Source organism: Hypanus sabinus, chromosome 16, assembly GCF_030144855.1.
Source record: "Hypanus sabinus isolate sHypSab1 chromosome 16, sHypSab1.hap1, whole genome shotgun sequence".
NCBI classification, from domain to species: domain Eukaryota; kingdom Metazoa; phylum Chordata; class Chondrichthyes; order Myliobatiformes; family Dasyatidae; genus Hypanus; species Hypanus sabinus.
In genome coordinates this window covers 20,707,045-20,724,716 of record NC_082721.1, presented here as the reverse complement: position 1 = coordinate 20,724,716, position 17,672 = coordinate 20,707,045, and positions in this window count along the sequence as shown.

The window sequence follows — 17,672 nt, the reverse complement described above, 5'->3', positions numbered from 1 at the left end:
ATCTCCAATTCCCATAAGCAGTGGCAATTTACAGAAACTGAATTTCAAGTGGTGCCAAGTATTCGTATCTTGAAAGCTCGAGAAAATATTCAGCCCCTGAAGAGAAACTGATGGTGTCATATCAAGTTAATTTCCAGTTTTGGAATAACACCACTGACAGTGAGGGAGAAACCTTGGAATAAAAGCCTACACCTATTTAGTTAAATCTGGACATTCAATCTGAAGGTTCATTTACTAAATTCATATAAGTTGTGAGGTGATCCCAGATGCTGTTTAAGTAACCCATGAATGAAATGAAATTGCTTTAGTTTCTAGTTGGATTTTTAAAAAAAACCACCAGAATGTCATGGCCGACACTTTTGTAAATACTGAGCCTTTTCTGAATACGTTCTGCAAGTATGCTTACTGCTTTGTTGTTGGTTAAATCTCCCCCAGAGACAGAGGTACGAAAATCTCTGTGCAGAACTGAGAGAATGCTATTTAACTGGAGGTGCCTTCTTTTGGATGAGCCTTTAAGCCCACCACCTTTTCTCCCACCAGGGAGAACAAAAAGTCCCAAAACACCAATGAGAAGAGTGCATTACTATGCGTGTACATAATGAAGAACTGCAGTTCCCAGGGGGCAATGCAGATGGTTCACCCGGAACCGGAAATGATGTTGGTGAGTTGGTTGCAGGCGCACGTGTCAGACGAAGACATTCTGTGAATAAATATGTGTTAATTTTACACAGGCTAAGTTTGTCTTTATTTATAATAAACATAACAAAGAGGAGAGGTGGAACTTTTCCCACTCTCCTGGTCAATATTTATTCCTCATCTGACAACCGATAAACATGGTTTTGCTCATTATCACATTGGTCTCATGTTGTGTACAATTGTGACATTTTTATGTTAGTGGCTATGTTACAGGTTGCTTAAGGTGGTTATAGACAGGAGAAGTAGTGAGAATAAGCTTCCACTACCTATTAAATGCTCCAATGGTGTGCATCACAAACAGCCTCTGACAACCATGTCCAGCTCCTGGCCTTCACATGTGGCTTAACTACTAAGCCCAGTGGAACTGTTTCAATTGACAGGAGAAGGGGCAAAGGTGAGTTTCTGGCACCTTTAGACCAGTCGCTTTGGCCAGATGGGGCTTGTTAGCTCAGGGAGAAGGAAAACTCTAATCTCAAACCTCCCCTGCCCTGTGTCTATACCTACTCATGGGGAAGTAAACCCTAGGAGAAATACAGAGCTGGAGTCCCTAAGGCTGTCCTACGTTGAGTTCAACACTGATGGGCAACTCCTGTGTGCCACTGGTGTTGAACTGTATCAGCCTCTGTCATTCCTTTGGATTCATCAGCTACACAGAGAGCGGAGTCTGCTACATGGACAACGGTTTGCTCTCCATATTGAACTGCCCTGGCCTGCGTATCATGGAGAGAGCTAGAACACGACATCCATGGTCGACCCTGACTCACCTATGTTATAAAACAATGTCATTAATTCTCAAATGATTTGAGATGATCTGAGGCTGTTGGATCAGTTCTGAATCTATCCCAGTTAGTGAATGGATACTGTTGAATAGCATAGTAGCAAGGTAGGACACATCTGGCTGAGTGGTTTTGCAATAGCAACCTCTTCTTGCTCATTGTCAGTAAAACTAAAGAGCTGACTGTTGACTTCAGGAAGGGTGAGGTGGGCAGCCCTAAGTTTAGCAATACTATGACCACTGTCTGAGCACTTCGCATTATGGAAGCTTGAGGTCCCAAGTCACCAGGTTCAGGAACAGTTAATCACCCTGCGAACACAGGCTTCCGAACCAGCATTGATAACTTCACTCACCACTAGTCAGAATGTATTTCACAACCTAAAGATTCCCTCTCAACGACTCCTCAACTCATTTTCTCAGTTTGATTTATTTACTTATTTTTTATTACTTGTTCATTTTGTCTTCTTTTACACATTTTTTGGTCAGTCTTTGTTTATGGATAGTTTTTCATAAATCTTATTGTCTTTTATATTATCCCATGAATGTCTGCAAGGAAATGAATCTCAAGGTCTTATATGGTGAGATAAATGTACTTTGATAATAAATTCATTTTATCTCAATTTGACTTGAAAATGATCTTTTTTGTTCCAGTTGTTATTTTCTATAAAAATTGTGTATGGCTTATATTTGATTTATGCTTTACTTATAAATGTTCCTTATGTACTTTGATGTTCCTCAAGTAAATTTCATATTGTAGCTGTGCATACTGTCCATGTGCATTTGACAATAAACTTGACTCTGACTTTAGCAGATTGGGTTGATGTTATCTCCACATGCATTAACAACAGTCCTGAACAACAGTGTTTTCTGCAACTAGACTGATGAATCTAAGATTGTATTTTGTAATTTGAGGTCATTCTCTCACTAGCTGCCACAGACCCAATCCGGCCACAATATTCGTCAGGATTCAACTAGCTTCATCGATGGCAGGGTTGGTAATTCAAGGACATTTCCGCCCCATCATGCTAGTAGCAGTTATTTAAAGGATCTCTTTGAAGCTGCAGTTAATGCTAACGATCTGCATAAGCCCAAGATGCTCCACTGTGTACAGGTCAAAGTGGGCTGGTGTCGGTTTCTTTGGCTGTTCCCTGCTATCCAGACCAAGCTCCTTCCAGGCTGGTCCATGGTGTCCAGACCAAGGTGTCCATGAGGTCTATGTTACACCCAGGTGCCCAGACCCGAACTATATTACAGTAGCCTGAACAGTCCGTAGCTTCCACTTACTGAATGGTCCCTGGTGTCTTGACTAGTCCGTAACTCCTTTTTGTGAGGAATCTGAGTCAAACGTAAGGTGTTACCTGGGAACCAATGACTGACAGCAGTTGTGCCCTGGACAACTTTATTGAGTTGGTGCTTCCTCTTCTGCAATCAGGTCATGTGTTCAAACTCCACATAACACCAGAGTAAGTGCTCTGTGCAGTTCAGTCCGATTGCTACTTTGTCCAGGATTCCCTTTGATAGGTGTGAATCAGGTGTGGGGCTCCAGTGGTCTGTATTCAACCCTGGCCTTAGATGCTGTCCGTGTGGAGGTTGAACAATCTCTTCGTGATTGTTCTCACTGCACTCTGTGTTTCTACCCACACCCCAGAAACATTCTGTTAGTTTAAATGCAAGATACTCTGCAGGTGCTGGAAATCCACGGGAACACATACATTGTGCTGGAGGAATTCAGTAGGCCAGGCAGCATCAATGGAAATGAATAAAGATTTAATATTTCAGACTGAGACCCTTCAATAGGACCCGAATAAAGTCGGACTCCTGATGAAGGATCTCCACCCAAAACGTTGGTTGTTTATTCCTCTCCATAGATGCTGTCTGACCCGCTGAGATCCTCCAGCAGTTTTTATGTGCTGCCCAGGTAGTTTAAATGGCTGCGGTAATTTACCCCTTAGTGCAGGTTAACAGCAAAAATAATTAAAGGGGATGAATGGGGAGATGTGAGACTAAATAATTTCTTGGTGCAATGAAATAAGGACAGGGTAAAGGATCTGATGGGATTGCCCGGGATTTAACAAGTGGTATCACCTGTTTACTGTCGCCCAGCAGAGAGGCATCAAAGTCGATGCCCACCATCAGAGGCAGTGTGGCACAGCATCAAAGCTGGAGTCGGTATTGCCCCTCCCACCCCCGCCAAGTGTTCGCTCAGCAAAATACAAGCTGCATTGTGCTTGCCTGCAGATTGCTGCAACATAAATGGACTCAGGGACTTGGGCTTTTTTTTTGTGTGTGACTGTATTTTACTGATAACTTACATGTGCCGTATGTGTCTTATGCTGTGTGTGACTGTTGATACTGTGCTTAACACCTCTGCCCTGGAGTAACTTTGTTTCATTTTCCTGTATTCCTGTATGGTTGATGACAATTAAACTTGAACTTGTATACCCAGGAGCCAGAATGGAACTGATGGTTGTTTCTGCATTGTATAGTGTAAGACCTACTCTGTCAGATGTGTGTAAGTAATGCTGAATGATATTCTGAATACATGATACATTCACCTATAGTTTTGCCTGACGTTTATCTCTCAATCACTGTTAGATAGAGCTCTTATAGATAGCGGGGTCAAGGGATATGGGGAGAGGGCAGGAGCGGGGTACTGATTGTGTATGATCAGCCATGATCACAGTGAATGGCGGTGCTGGCTAGAAGGGCCGAATGGCCTACTCCTGCACCTACTGTCTATTGTCTATTGTCTATAATTGAAACTGACGATGTGGCCGTGATTATGTTGCTGTGTGTGGAATCTTGCTGTGCACAAATGGGGCAATGCATTTTTTGCACTGTAACAGTGGTTACGCTTTGAAACGATGCCAGTGGCTGTCAATTGTTACAGGCCACTGCAAAGTCATGAAAGATGTCATAGAAATGCAAGTCTGCTTCTTTCCTGTCTTGCTGAGCAATTACATTGTACCTGTATGTACTTGGTACTGTCAGAACTCTCTGCCAGTGAGGATAAAGGAGAGAGTCAATCAGAGCTTTGAAAAGAGAACCGATCAAGCACTTGGGAGAGTAAGTTGTAGAGCTGCGTGGACTGAGCAGGGGAGTGGGACTGAGCAGACTCAATGGAAAGACCACTTTCTGCGCTGGAACAATTCGACAGTTCTATTGTTTAATAGTCTCAGAACCTGCACTCCTTATTTTTGCTTTCTTAGCCAAGCATTTGATCGTGACCCCTCTGACATTTAAGGGGTTAAACAAACAAACACACACACACACACACACACACACACACACACACACACTCTTCTTCGATTGTCCATCAGAATCTGATGACGACGTCCTCTCCTTTAACGGTGAGATTTTGATGACAATACAGTCCTATCCTGCAAGTTCTATTGCAGGTGGGACATATATGTGGTAGTGGTGGTGGTGATGACAACCATGGCTGCATTTCTCCTGGCTCCCTTCTGCTGTCTTCTGGTTGTTCTTTCCATCTCCAGAATACAAACACACACACACACACACACACACACACACACACACACACACACACACACACACACACACACCCACACACACACACACACACACACACCCACACACACACACACACATACACACACACACACACACACACACACACACACACACACACACACACACACACACACATACACACACACACACACACACACATACACACACACACACACACACACACACACACACACACACACACACACACACACACACACACACACACACACACAACTACCAAGACTAATTCAAGCGGAACATGCATTCTCCTGCCATAATAACCAGTGTGAGAAACAAATTCTCAACTCAATTTCCCACCTTTGACAGACAATCCCATATTGTTAAACACAAGGCCACAGCCAGACCCCATTGATCCCTGTCCTGAGCCATTGCTTTGAGGACAGAAGCCCAATTTGAATTTCCAAAGAGTCCTGGCAAAGGGTCTCTAGCTGCCTTCCCCAATTGTTTTCTTGCTTTCCTTAAATCTAAACCTTCAATCCCAGAGCTGGTTGTTTTTTCTCTCTGTTCTGTGCTCAACCAAGCATTGCTAGGATATTGTTTCAAAGGAAATCAGAAAATGAAAGTCAGCTAAACTTTTGCCCTTTTCAGTTATATAGTATTTTTGGGTTTTTTTTCACGTTTATTTCCTAGCAAAACTACATGTCATCCTTTAGGGGCGTTGTTGCAGTATGGTGCACATTTGAAATGTAAATTTAAAGGATTTTCATCAGCCGACAGTCAGCTGGGGAAATTCAGCAGGTCAGGATGCAGGGTGTCAATCCTAAACACTGACAATTCTTTTTTTCCCAAGCACAAAAGATTCTGCAGATGCTGGAAATCCAAAGCAACACACACATAAAATGAAGGAGGAACTCAGCAGTGTCAGGTAGCATCTAAGGAAAAGAGCACACAGTTGACATTTTGGGCCAAGGCCCTTCTTCAGGAATCATTTTCCCTATGGATGTTGCTTAACCCCTCGAATTCCTCCAGCAGATAATTTGTTGCTCTGGAATCCAGCATCCGCTGTCTCTTGTGTTTTTCATCTGCACAGTTTGCGCTGGTTTGCAAAGTGTTAAATGTAACTGTAACTAGAAGATGGATTGAAAAAATTGAGGGCTTCAACACACACACACACACACACACACACACACACACACACACACACACACACACACACACACGTGGGGCAGACAAATCTTAGCTAACTCTGTGCTCAGGATAAATGGTATTGTAGGTTTTCATAAACAAATTTGCAGGAGTGTTTTAAGTTTAAGGGAAACTGTAATAACTCCTTTATTGTTAGACATGGCGTACTTGGATTTTCAGAAGGCCTTTGACAAGGTGCCGCACGTGAGACTGCTCAGCAAGTTAAGAGTCCAAGGAATTTCAGGGAGGTTACTAGCATGGGTGAAGCATTGGCCAGTTGACAGAAAACAGAGAGTGGGAATAAAGGGATCCTATTCTGGCTGGCTGCCAGTTACCAGTGGAGTTCCACAGGGGTCGGTGTTGGGACCGCTACTTTTTACGATGTATGTCAATGAGTAGGACTACAGTATTAATGGATTTGTGGCTAAATTTGCCGATGATACAAAGATAGGTGGAGGTGCGGGTAGTATTGAGGAAACAGAGAGCCTGCAGAGAAACTTAGATAGTTTAGGGGAATGGGCAAAGAAGTAGCAAATGAAATACAATGCTTGAAATTGTATAGTCATGCACTTTAGTGAAAGAAATAAACAGGCAGACTATTATTTAGATGGGGAGAGAATTAAAAATGCAGAGATGCAAAGGGACTTGGGAGTCCTTGTGCAAGATACCCTAAAGGTTAACCTCCAGGTTGAGTTGGTTGTGAAGAAGGCAAATGTTGGCATTCATTTCTGGAGGCATAGAATATAAGAGCAGGGATGTGATGTTGAGACTCTAAGAGGCACTTGTGCGACCACACTTAGAGTATTGTGTGCAGTTTTGGGCTCCTTATTTTAGAAAGGATACACTGACTTTAGAGAGGGTTCAGAAAAGATTCACAAGAATGATTCTGAGAATGAAAGGGATACCGTATGAAGCAGATCTTGGGCTGTATTTCTTGGAGTTCAGGAGAATGAGGGGAGAATCTCATAGAAACAATCCGAATGTTAAAAGGCCTGAACAGATTAGATACGGCAAAGTTATTTCCCATGGTAGGGGATTCTAGGACAAGAAAGCATGACTTCAGGATTAAAGGACGTCCTTTTAGAACTGAGATGTGGAGAAATTACTTTAGTTAGAGAGTGGTAAATCTGTGGAATTTGTTGACGAGGGAGGCAGTGGAGGCCAAGTCATTGGGTGTATTTAAGGCAGAGATAGATAGGTTCTTGATTAGCCAGGGCATCAAAGGGTATGAGGTGAAGGCAGTGGAGTGGGGATGACTGGAAGAGTTGGAACAGCCCATGATTGAATGGCGGAGCAGACTCAATGGGCCGAATGGCCTACTTCTGCTTCTATATCTTATGGTCTTATTGTCAACCAAAATGACAGAAAATAAAGTGTGGTGAACAACTTCACGTCATTACATCATCACATCAGACCAGCCTTGTAAAGTGAACCCCAACTTAATTTTAGTGGTGGTAAATTATGCAGATATTTCCATCCATTACTTTTCCATACATTACGATGCCATTGGAGGCTCCCTGATTCAAGCCTAGGATGAAACATAGAAACATAGAAAACCTACAGCACAATACAGGTCCTTCAGCCCACAAAGTTGTGCCGAACATGTCCCTACCTCAGAAATTACTAGGCTTACCTAAAACCCTCTAATTTTCTAAGCTCCAGATACCTATCCAAAAGTCTCTTAAAAGACCCTATCATATCCACCTTCAGCACCTTTGCCGGCAGCTCATTCCACACACTCACCACTCTCTGAGTAAAAAATATACCTCTGACATCTCCTCTGTACCTACTTCCCAGCATCTTAAACCTGTGTCCTCTTGTGGCAACCATTTCAGCCCTGGGAAAAAGTCTCTGACTATCCACACGATCAATGCCTCTCATCATCTTTTACAACTCTATCAGGTCACCTCTCATCCTTTGTTGCTCCAAGGAGAAAAGGCCGAGTTCACTCAACCTATTCTCGTAAGGCATGCTCCCCAGTCCAGGCAACATCCTTGTAAATCTCCTCTGCACCCTTTCTATGGCTTCCACATCCTTCCTGTAGTGAGGCAGCCAGAACTGAGCACAGTACTCCAAATGGGGTCTGACCAGGGTCCTATATAGCTGCAACATTGCCTCTTGGCTCCTAAATTCAATGGTAAATTGGGGGACCGCTTTGTCCAGCACCTCTGCTCCATCTTCCACCAGAGGGATTTTCCTTAGGCCAATTATTTTCATTGCAGTTCCCCTTCCCATTCCAACATGTTGGCCTATGGCCTCCTCTTGTGCCAAGAGGCCACCCTCAGGGTGGAGGAGCAACACCTTATATTCCCTCTGGATAGCTTCTAACTTGGTGGCGTGCATTCAATTTCTCTTTCTGGTAAAAAAAAATCTACCCCCCTCTACTTAATTTATTCCCCTCTGACCTTTTATCCCTTTTCACCTGCCTGTAACTTACCCCAGGTCTCCTCCTCCTGTCTTGTCTCCTATTGTCCACTCTCCTCTCCAATCAGATTCCTTCCTCTCCAGCCCTTTACTTTTCCCATCTATCTTCTCTCACCTGTTGCCTTCTAGCTAGCTTCCTTCTCCTCCCACCACCTTTTTATTCTGGCATTTTCCCCCTTCCTTTCCAGTCCAGAAGAAGAATCTTGGCCCATAACATTGACTATCTATTCATTTCAATAGATGCTGCCTGACTTGCTGAGTACCTCCAACATTTTGAGTGCATTGCCTTGGATTTCCAGCAACTGCAGACTTTGTCGTGTTTACTGTCATCCCCCAGCTGCTTGTGACTTTCTGGACCATTCCACAGGGTAGGTAAGAAATAATCCCACTGTTGAGTCTGGAGTTACATATGGTCCAGACTCAGTAATTACAGATTTACATTTCTGGAGAACATTGATACACCAGACAGATGCACACAACAGGTGTTTCAAGATCCCCATTACATTTTCAATTCAAGATTTATTTAATTGCTTTAATTTGAATTTCTCAGTGGCTCTGCTGGCAGGCAAACTCATGTCTCCAGGCAATGGTCCAGACAAAGAATATTCCAGTAACGTACCTATTGGCTGACAATGCCAAATATACTCATTAATGGACTATCCACAAGGCTACAGACTTTCAAACCTCCTGAGTGAAGAAATTTCCCTCCCTCTGGACTACAATAGCCCACACCTTATCAGGAGTCAGGGTTCCTCCAATTTTCAGATTCCACATGCTTAACAAGAGAAGTGGCCTCTCAGAAGCTCTGCAGTCAATCCCTCCCTGGGTGTTGTGACGAGGCTCTCATTCTGTTAAACTCCTGAGAGTTTTGGCCCATCCTACTCAATCTCTCCTCATAGAAAAACACTGATCTACCATGAAGTGCGCTTCTCTCCAGTGTATTGCCACACAGGCTCACAGTAACTGATGTTAACCACCAGATGAAATGCAATTCATCATTAAGGGCTGTAGCGAAGAGATAAATTGCCAAGATTACTAATTAGCTGGCTCGATGAAAACAGGGGAAAGCAACTCGATGTTCTCAAATAAACTCAGACAGTATAATGTTCATAACAAATTCATTAATATGTCTGCATGAAGCTTCCCTGTGTCTGATATTGCAATGAGTGTCTGTAAGCCACAGATATTTATTGGGTTATCACCTCCATTGGCATAGTAGACAAAGGGACTTCATATGAATACATTAAGCACATTCATTATTAATTTTGCCCAGCATGATTCAAAGCTGCAAACTCCAATATTAAAAACATAACATCTCGACAAAAATATGTTACAGTGAATTAGAAGAACTTAGATGACTGAAAATGTTCAGCAGCATTTATAAAGACAAAGAGGTCTTTATACTTTAAGATTGATTCTTCACCATTATCCTGATGTAATTCTACAGGCTAATTGGCCTTCTGTGTGTTTCTAATGTTTTCCGAAATTACTGCAGGTGAAGTGAGCACAGAGCTCCAAGTACTTGTACAACATGGTTTTAGTGGAGGCATTAGATCATTTAGATTTAAATTGGGTCCGTACTGTGCGTTTAAACAACATAGAATGCTATCAAGTGCTGGCCTTGTCTTAATCGTCCACTTTTAGTTTCCACACAGAGCAGGACAAGACATTTGTGTGACAGTTACTTCCCTCAAGACTGCTATAGAAGGTTCATACTAAAGCAGGCACTAGTTCGGTGAACAGCAATGAAACAAGTCAATCAAGGTAAGAGAAGTGCCTTCTGAACTGAGAAGATGATTGTTCCTATGCATGCTGACTGCACTTTGGAACTTTCCTTCACCGCTAAAAACAGGAAGATACTTCATCTTCGAAATACGGAATGTTCCAAGGTGCCAATTCATCCTTAGTGCCTGTATCTAATAAAGTGGTCACTAAGGGTATGTTTGTGGTCTTCTGTTGCTGTAGCCCATCCATCTCAAGGTCCGACGTGTTGTGTGTTCAGAGGTGCTTGTCCACACACTACTGTTGTAATGCATGGTTGTTTGAATTACTGCTGCTGTCTTGTTAACTTGAACCAGTCTGGTCATTCTCCTCCGATATCTCTCATTTATAAGGTTGTTTTTCCCATAGACCGGCCGCTCACCGGATGTTTTTTGATTTTCATATCATTCTCTGTAAATTCTAGAGATTGTTGTGTGTGTGGAAGTCCCAGGAATCAGCAGATTTTGAGATACTCAAACCACACTGTATGGCACTAGCAATTATTCCACAGTAAAAATTGCTTCGATTACATTTATTTCCGATTCTGTTGTTTCTTTTCTGAGATACTCAAACTACACTGTCTGGCATCAACAATCATTTCACAGTCAAAGTCACTTAAAACACATTTCTTCCCCATTCTGAGGTTTGGTTTGAACAACAACTGGACCTCTTGACCATGCTTTTTTGCATTGACTTGCTACCATTCGTTTGGCTGATTAGTTATTTGCATTAGTGATCAGATGTACAGGTGTGCCCAATAAAGGTGTGCAAGTGCTTCAAATTCAAAATGTGAAGCAGTCCCGATTGGAATTTCGTCCTTAGTTACCGTGTGAAACATACAATATTATAGCATTTTGTACAATGCTCTAAAATTTCAGTTTCATTGCTTTCAATTGAACCACATGTCATTAATAAAGTTTAACACAGAACAAGTACAATATGATGTATTGGAACAAGCCAGAGAGCATCCTTCCATTACTTTACCCTGCTTTAAGTACAAAAAGCCCTTCCAAAGTTTCAGGTTCAGACAAGGGAAATCAGTGGTTCTCCGTTGCCTTCTCACTGACACAGTATAGGTTTCCTGCCCTTCACCCTGGAGAGCTGGGGATTATGTGATGCCTTGCTGAGACCACAGTATTGTAAGCTGCTGCCTTCGAACTCTGGGACTTCCTAGTCCTTGCACTCTGATGCAATGCAGAGTTGCACCTGTAGAGCTGAGTATGAACAACTGTGGGGAGTCAAGGTAAGTGGGGGAGATGTTTAGTAAGTTTTGAGCATCTCCTAAGCAGAAGTTTCTAGAGCCCCAATCATTTTATAAATTACTGGATTTTCCCAAGTCAAGACCAACATTTCCTAAGGATGTCATATTGCTGATACTGCTGATACCTGCTCCAAACTCTGGACTATTTATTGTTCAGAGAGAATAGAAGAATGGTGACAGGTCCCAAGTCCTTGCAGTATGCAGATGATGGTGAAAACTAACTCTTCCTCATTTTGTGCTTACTTCTTGCACCCACCAACCTGGTTTCATGTGTAATAATGAACAGGGCACAAATAAAGACAATGGAAAGTACGGGGACACAAGAACTCTATCTTTGCAATGGCACTTTGGCTTGTTGAGGATTGCAATCCATTAAAAGAAGTTGGGAACTAAATAACAGGTAACAATAGCAATACTCTTCAACGATTGGCTGCCTGGCGCTAGTGAATGTATAACCAGGACTTGTGATTTGCACCAGCTGCTCATACGACCATCCACCACCTGCTCCCACCGTTTCCTGTAACCCTGATTGGGTGGGGGTGGGGCTAAACAGGCCAGCAGAGGGAAGAAGCACCTTACTCCTCCTTTGGTAGAGTTGTAGCTCCAACCTGCCACCCAAAAAGAATGGTAGTAAGCACATTTGAATCTTCTTGTAAGTCCCCACAAGGCTGCTCCATTATCAGTGAAGACTATGCAGCATCCATGCCAGGAATACTAGACTTCAAAACAGTAACTTCCCCAGGCTGATTAATACCTCCACCCAATAACCAACCACACCACCACTACATAAACACCTAGCATCACATTATGTACATACATACAGTCAGTCTGTGCATATAACAGTTAATTGTACATCGTGTTTTACAGTATTATTTTTATTTATATTTATTAAGTTTTTTTATTGTGTTCTTATGCTTATTGTATTTTTTTATGCAGCATCTGATCTGGAGTAATAATCATTTTGTTCTCCTTTATACTTGTGTATGAAGAATGATGATCATTCATTCATTGATGCCAGGGCTTCAAAGGGTATGGGGTGAAAGCAGGGGAGTGGGGATGACTGGATGAAGTGACGCAGCCCATGATTGAATTGCGGAGAAGACACGATGTGCCGAATGGCCTACTTCTGCTCCTAAATCTTGTGGTCTTATGGTCTATTCATTATATGCTGTGTCAGATGACATAGACAATCATGGTCTTTCCATGACCATGATAGTTCTAGGCAAATTTTTCTACAGAAATGGCTTGCCATTGCCTCCTCCTAGGCGGCGACTTTACGAGATGGGTGAACTCAGCCGTTATCAATACTCTTCAGCGATTGGCTGCCTGGCGCTAGTGAATGTATAACCAGGACTTGTGATTTGCACCAGCTGCTCATACGACCATCTACCACCTGCTCCCATGGCTTCCTGTAACCCTGATTGGGTGGGGGTGGGGCTAAACAGGCCAGCAGAGGGAAGAAGCACCTTACTCCTCCTTTGGTAGAGTTGTATCTTCAACCTGCCACCCAAAAAAGATGGTAGTAAGCACACTTGAATCTTCTTGTAAGTCCCCACAAGGCTGCTGCATTATCAGTGAAGGCTAACAGGTTTATCAATTCCTTCTTAGGGAAGGAATTCTGCTGTCCTGAATCATTTGTTACTCCAGTCCAATGCCATATCCCCTGAGCTACCTCAGCTAAGTTATTGGAGCAGATGGAGTTGAACCCAGATAAGTGTGAAGTGGGTCATTTTGGTAGGTCAAATATGATGGCAGAATATAGTATTAATGGTAAGACTCTTGACAGTGTGGAGGATAGGAGGGTATCTTGGGGTCCCAGTCCATAGGACACCCAAAGCTGCTGCGCAGGTTGACTTTGTGGTTGAGAAGACCATGGTTCATTGGCCTTCATCAGCCATGGGATTGAGTTTAAGAGCTGAGAGGTAATGTTGCAGCTATGTAGGACCCTGGTCAGACCCCACTTGGAGTACTGTGCTCAGTTCAGTCACATGACTACAGGAAGAATGTGGAAACTATAGAAAAGGTACAGAGGAGATTTACAAGGATGTTACCTGGATTAGGGAACATGCCTTATGAGAATAGGTTGAGTGAACTTGGCCTTTTCTCCTTGGAGTGATGGAGGATGAGAGGCGTCCTGATACAAGTGTATAAGATGATGCGAAGCATTGATCGAGCGGATAGGCAGAGGCTTTTTCCCAGAGCTGAAATGCTATCATGAGAGAACACAGTTTTAAGGTGCTTGGAAGAAAGTACAGAGATGTCAGAGGTAAGTTTTTTACGTAGAGTGGGGAGTACGTGGAATGGACTGCTGGCGACGGTGGTGGAAGTAGATACAATGGGGTCTTTTAAGAATCTCCTGGAAAGGTACATGGAGCTTAGAAACATAGAGAGCTATGGGTAACTCTAGGTAATTTCTAAAGTAAGTACATGTTTGACACAGCATTGTGGGCCGAAGGGCTTGTATTGTGCTGTAGTTTTTCTGTGTTTCTATGCTTCTAAGCAATAAATGCTAACCTTGGCCACTTCCAGTGTGTCAATTAAGTCACTGTAATAAAAAGAATGTATATCACCTCTCATGATGCTCTAAGCGCTCTACAGCCAATGCATGTGGTTTTGAACTATAATCAGTGCTGTGGTGTATGAAATTTCACACAAAAAGCTTCCAAAGTAATGGTGAGCAAATGAACTGTTATTTATGACAATGGAAAGACCTCTTCTGCTTTTCTTCAAATTATTGCTGTGGGATCTTTAATATTCACCTGACAGCATAGAAGGAATACAATGGGATGAATGGACTCCAGTGCTTCTATCATTCCACTGAACCAGTTCCCTCTGCCCAATCATTCCATACCAGCCCTCAGTGTGTGAAACAGCTCTTGTGAAAGGAGACCACACCGGTAGAGCGGCTTTCTCTCACAACTCCGCTGAGGGCTCAGCCTGGATTTTCAGGGCAGCCACAAGGAGCATTTTCTGGCATTGGTCCCAGCAACAGACCTTTCATTTAGGTGTTCATTTGGGTGTTCTCATTTTCTGCAGCTCCTGTAGCTACAGCATAAACTTCTCTGCCTTATTTAACACAAGAGGAGAGTACAAAAAGTTCAAAGTTCAAAGTAAATGTTATTATCAAAGTACATATATGTCACCATATACAACCCTGAGATTCATTTTCTTGTGGGCATACTCAATAAGGCTACAGTATAGTAACTATAACAGGATCAATCAAAATCATCCACAGTGCAGAAGACAACAAGCTGTACACATACAAGTACAAATAAGTAGCAATACATAACAAGAACACAGGATAAAGAGTCCTTGAAAGTGAGATCTTTGGTTGTGGGAACATTTAAATGTTGGCGTAAGTGAATTTGAGTGTAGTTATCCACTTTCATTCAAAGGTCTGATGGTTGAGGGGTAGTAACTGTTCTTGAACTTGGTGATGTGAGATCTGAGGCTCTTGTACCTTCTACCTGATGGCAGAAGCAAGAAGAGAGCATGACCTGGGTGGTGGGGATCCCTGGTGCTGGATGCTGCTTTCCTACAACATCGTTTCATGTAGACGTGCTCGATGGTTGGGAGAGCTTTACCTGAGATGTACTGGGCAAAATCCATTACTTTTTGTAGGATTTTCCATTCAAAGGCATTGGTGTTTCCCATACCAGGTTGTGATGCACCCAGTCAACATACTCTCCAATGCACATCTATAGAAGTTTGTCAGAGCTTTAGATGTCATTCAGAGTCTCTCAAGCTCCTAAAGAAGTAGAGGTGATGCTGTGCTTTCTTTGCCATTGCACTTGCATGCTGGGTGCAGGGTAGGTCACCTGAAATAGCAACACACAGGAATTTAAAGCTGCTGATCCTCTTCATCTCTGTTGCTCCGATGAGAACCACCCCAGTCATGACTGAATTGGCTGGTGCCCACGAACAGCACCTGGCCGGGACTCCTGAGCTTGGTCTAGTTCCTGTAAACTCACTTGTTCTTTCAAGTCCTTCTCCAGTCCTAATCCTTCTGTCAGTAGCAGTTCGGTTGTCTCGCTGTTTCAGTTAGGAAATGCCAGTGCGTCATAGCCTTCATTAGCCAGCACTGCCTGACAGGACTGAGCCGTGGTAGGAAAGAGACCACATCACTGTTGTGGAATGGAAGACATATTCTTTGCACCTTTCACTGCTGGTAGTAGGTGTTTTGGTTTAAGACTATTCTGAAGAAGCTAGTTGGATTGGTATCTCCAAATTTCTCTCTTAACGATATTAGATAAATTTGTGGCACAGAAGAAGGCCTATCGGTCTCCTGTGTTAATTCCTGCAAAAAGTTGATGTTAAACTAACGTTACTAGTTTTATATGACAACACCATGCTGCCCATTGTCCATGCCAGTTTCTAGGGGAGCAATACTTTTGGTCTTGTTCCCCTTGTCCATATTACCCTGCTTAGCTGCAACTTGATCAGTTTCACACATGCCTATCAACTCCCCTTTAATTTACCATTCATCTAGACTAAGGGGTGGATTACAGAAGTCAATAAACATATCAGCACTTATTTGGGCTGTTGTGGGAAACCTATGCAGTCACTGAGTACCTGTAAGCTGTCTTGTCCTGTTCATACTGCACCAACCGCCGCCACTGGGCTATAAACGTGCAGGAGCAGTGTGTGGTTAAGACACACACGCTGCCTCATGCTGAGGCTCGAACTAACGACCTTCAGGTCGCTAGCCCAAAGCCTTAACCACTTGACCACGCACCAAGATGTTGCCCGAGACATTACCCGAGGTCAGGATTGAACCGAAATCCCTGGACCAGTGATGCAGCTGTATTAGCCATATGCCAACATCCTAATTCTTGGCCCATAGATCACATAGGAGGAGTCCATGCCTTCCATCATTCTTATCTTGGCCATTTTGGAACATTACTATTCATTTTACACAAACTGCTGTTTCTCCTCGTAAACCTCTCCTTCCTTTTCAACTATTAATAAAATCCCTAAACACAGTCCAAAGAAGCACACACAGAATGCCAGAGGAACTGAGCAGGTGAAGCAGCACCTATGGAGAAGAAGAAACTGTCAACTTTTTTTGGGCCGAGACCCTCCATTAGAACTTAGTAAAAGGAAATTTAATAAAATTCATCTTTGAAAATTCTTCTGAGATGAGAGAAGCCTTCACAAAGGTTCTGCAGAGAGGTCCAAAACTCTTTCTAAAAGTCATTTGAGGGTAAATGAAATAAAGAATTCTCTATTTCTGAATTCAACCCAGACTTCTGATTAACAAATGCTAATGTCTGCTCAATTTATGTCTTGCACACAGAACGCTATCCTCTACCGCAATCAACTATAAGCAGTGCTGCGAGAGAGCTCACTTTAACATATTTTATGTGCAAAGGTTCCCTTGGTGACTGTGCTTCTGGAATGAATAGCTTGAGCTTCTGTAATCTTTCTCCTCAGCCCATCCCTTTTAGGGCCCTTTACATTATTTTTTGGTCTGTTAATTAATCATAATTAACTTCTGTGATTAACGTTTTTTTTGGTGGTTTTCTTATCATACATTAATCAAGAAGGTAGAGGCAAGAAGTAGAGCCACTTAACTTGGAGCTAATGAGGTACATGAGGGAGAAAGATTAATATAAGTTTGCGGTGATAGGGGTGGACACCAAAGGGAGGCAAGTGGAGCATAAATACAGTTGGACTAAATGTTTATGGTAAATTCTAGAAAGCTGTCTAATGGTGATCTCAGTTAGAAGGGTTTCTCATAGTCATAAAAACATAAATAGACCCTTCAGCCCACTTGCGCTGACATGCAAAATCATTTACATTGAGTCCTGATGAGGGGTCTTAGCCCAAAATGTTGGCTGTTTATTCCCCTCCATGGATGCTTACCTGACTTGCAGAGTTCCTCAAGCATTTTGTGTGTTTTGCTCAAGATTAAGAGCATCTGCAGAACCTCTAGGTGTATCATTTACTCCCATTATTCTCTCTGCATTTCCATTCACTCACTCTGCACCCTTCACCCGTACTGGAGGGGTAAAGTGTAGTACCTGGAGGAAATAGACGGGGAGGGGGAGCATGCAGACTTCACACAGACAACAC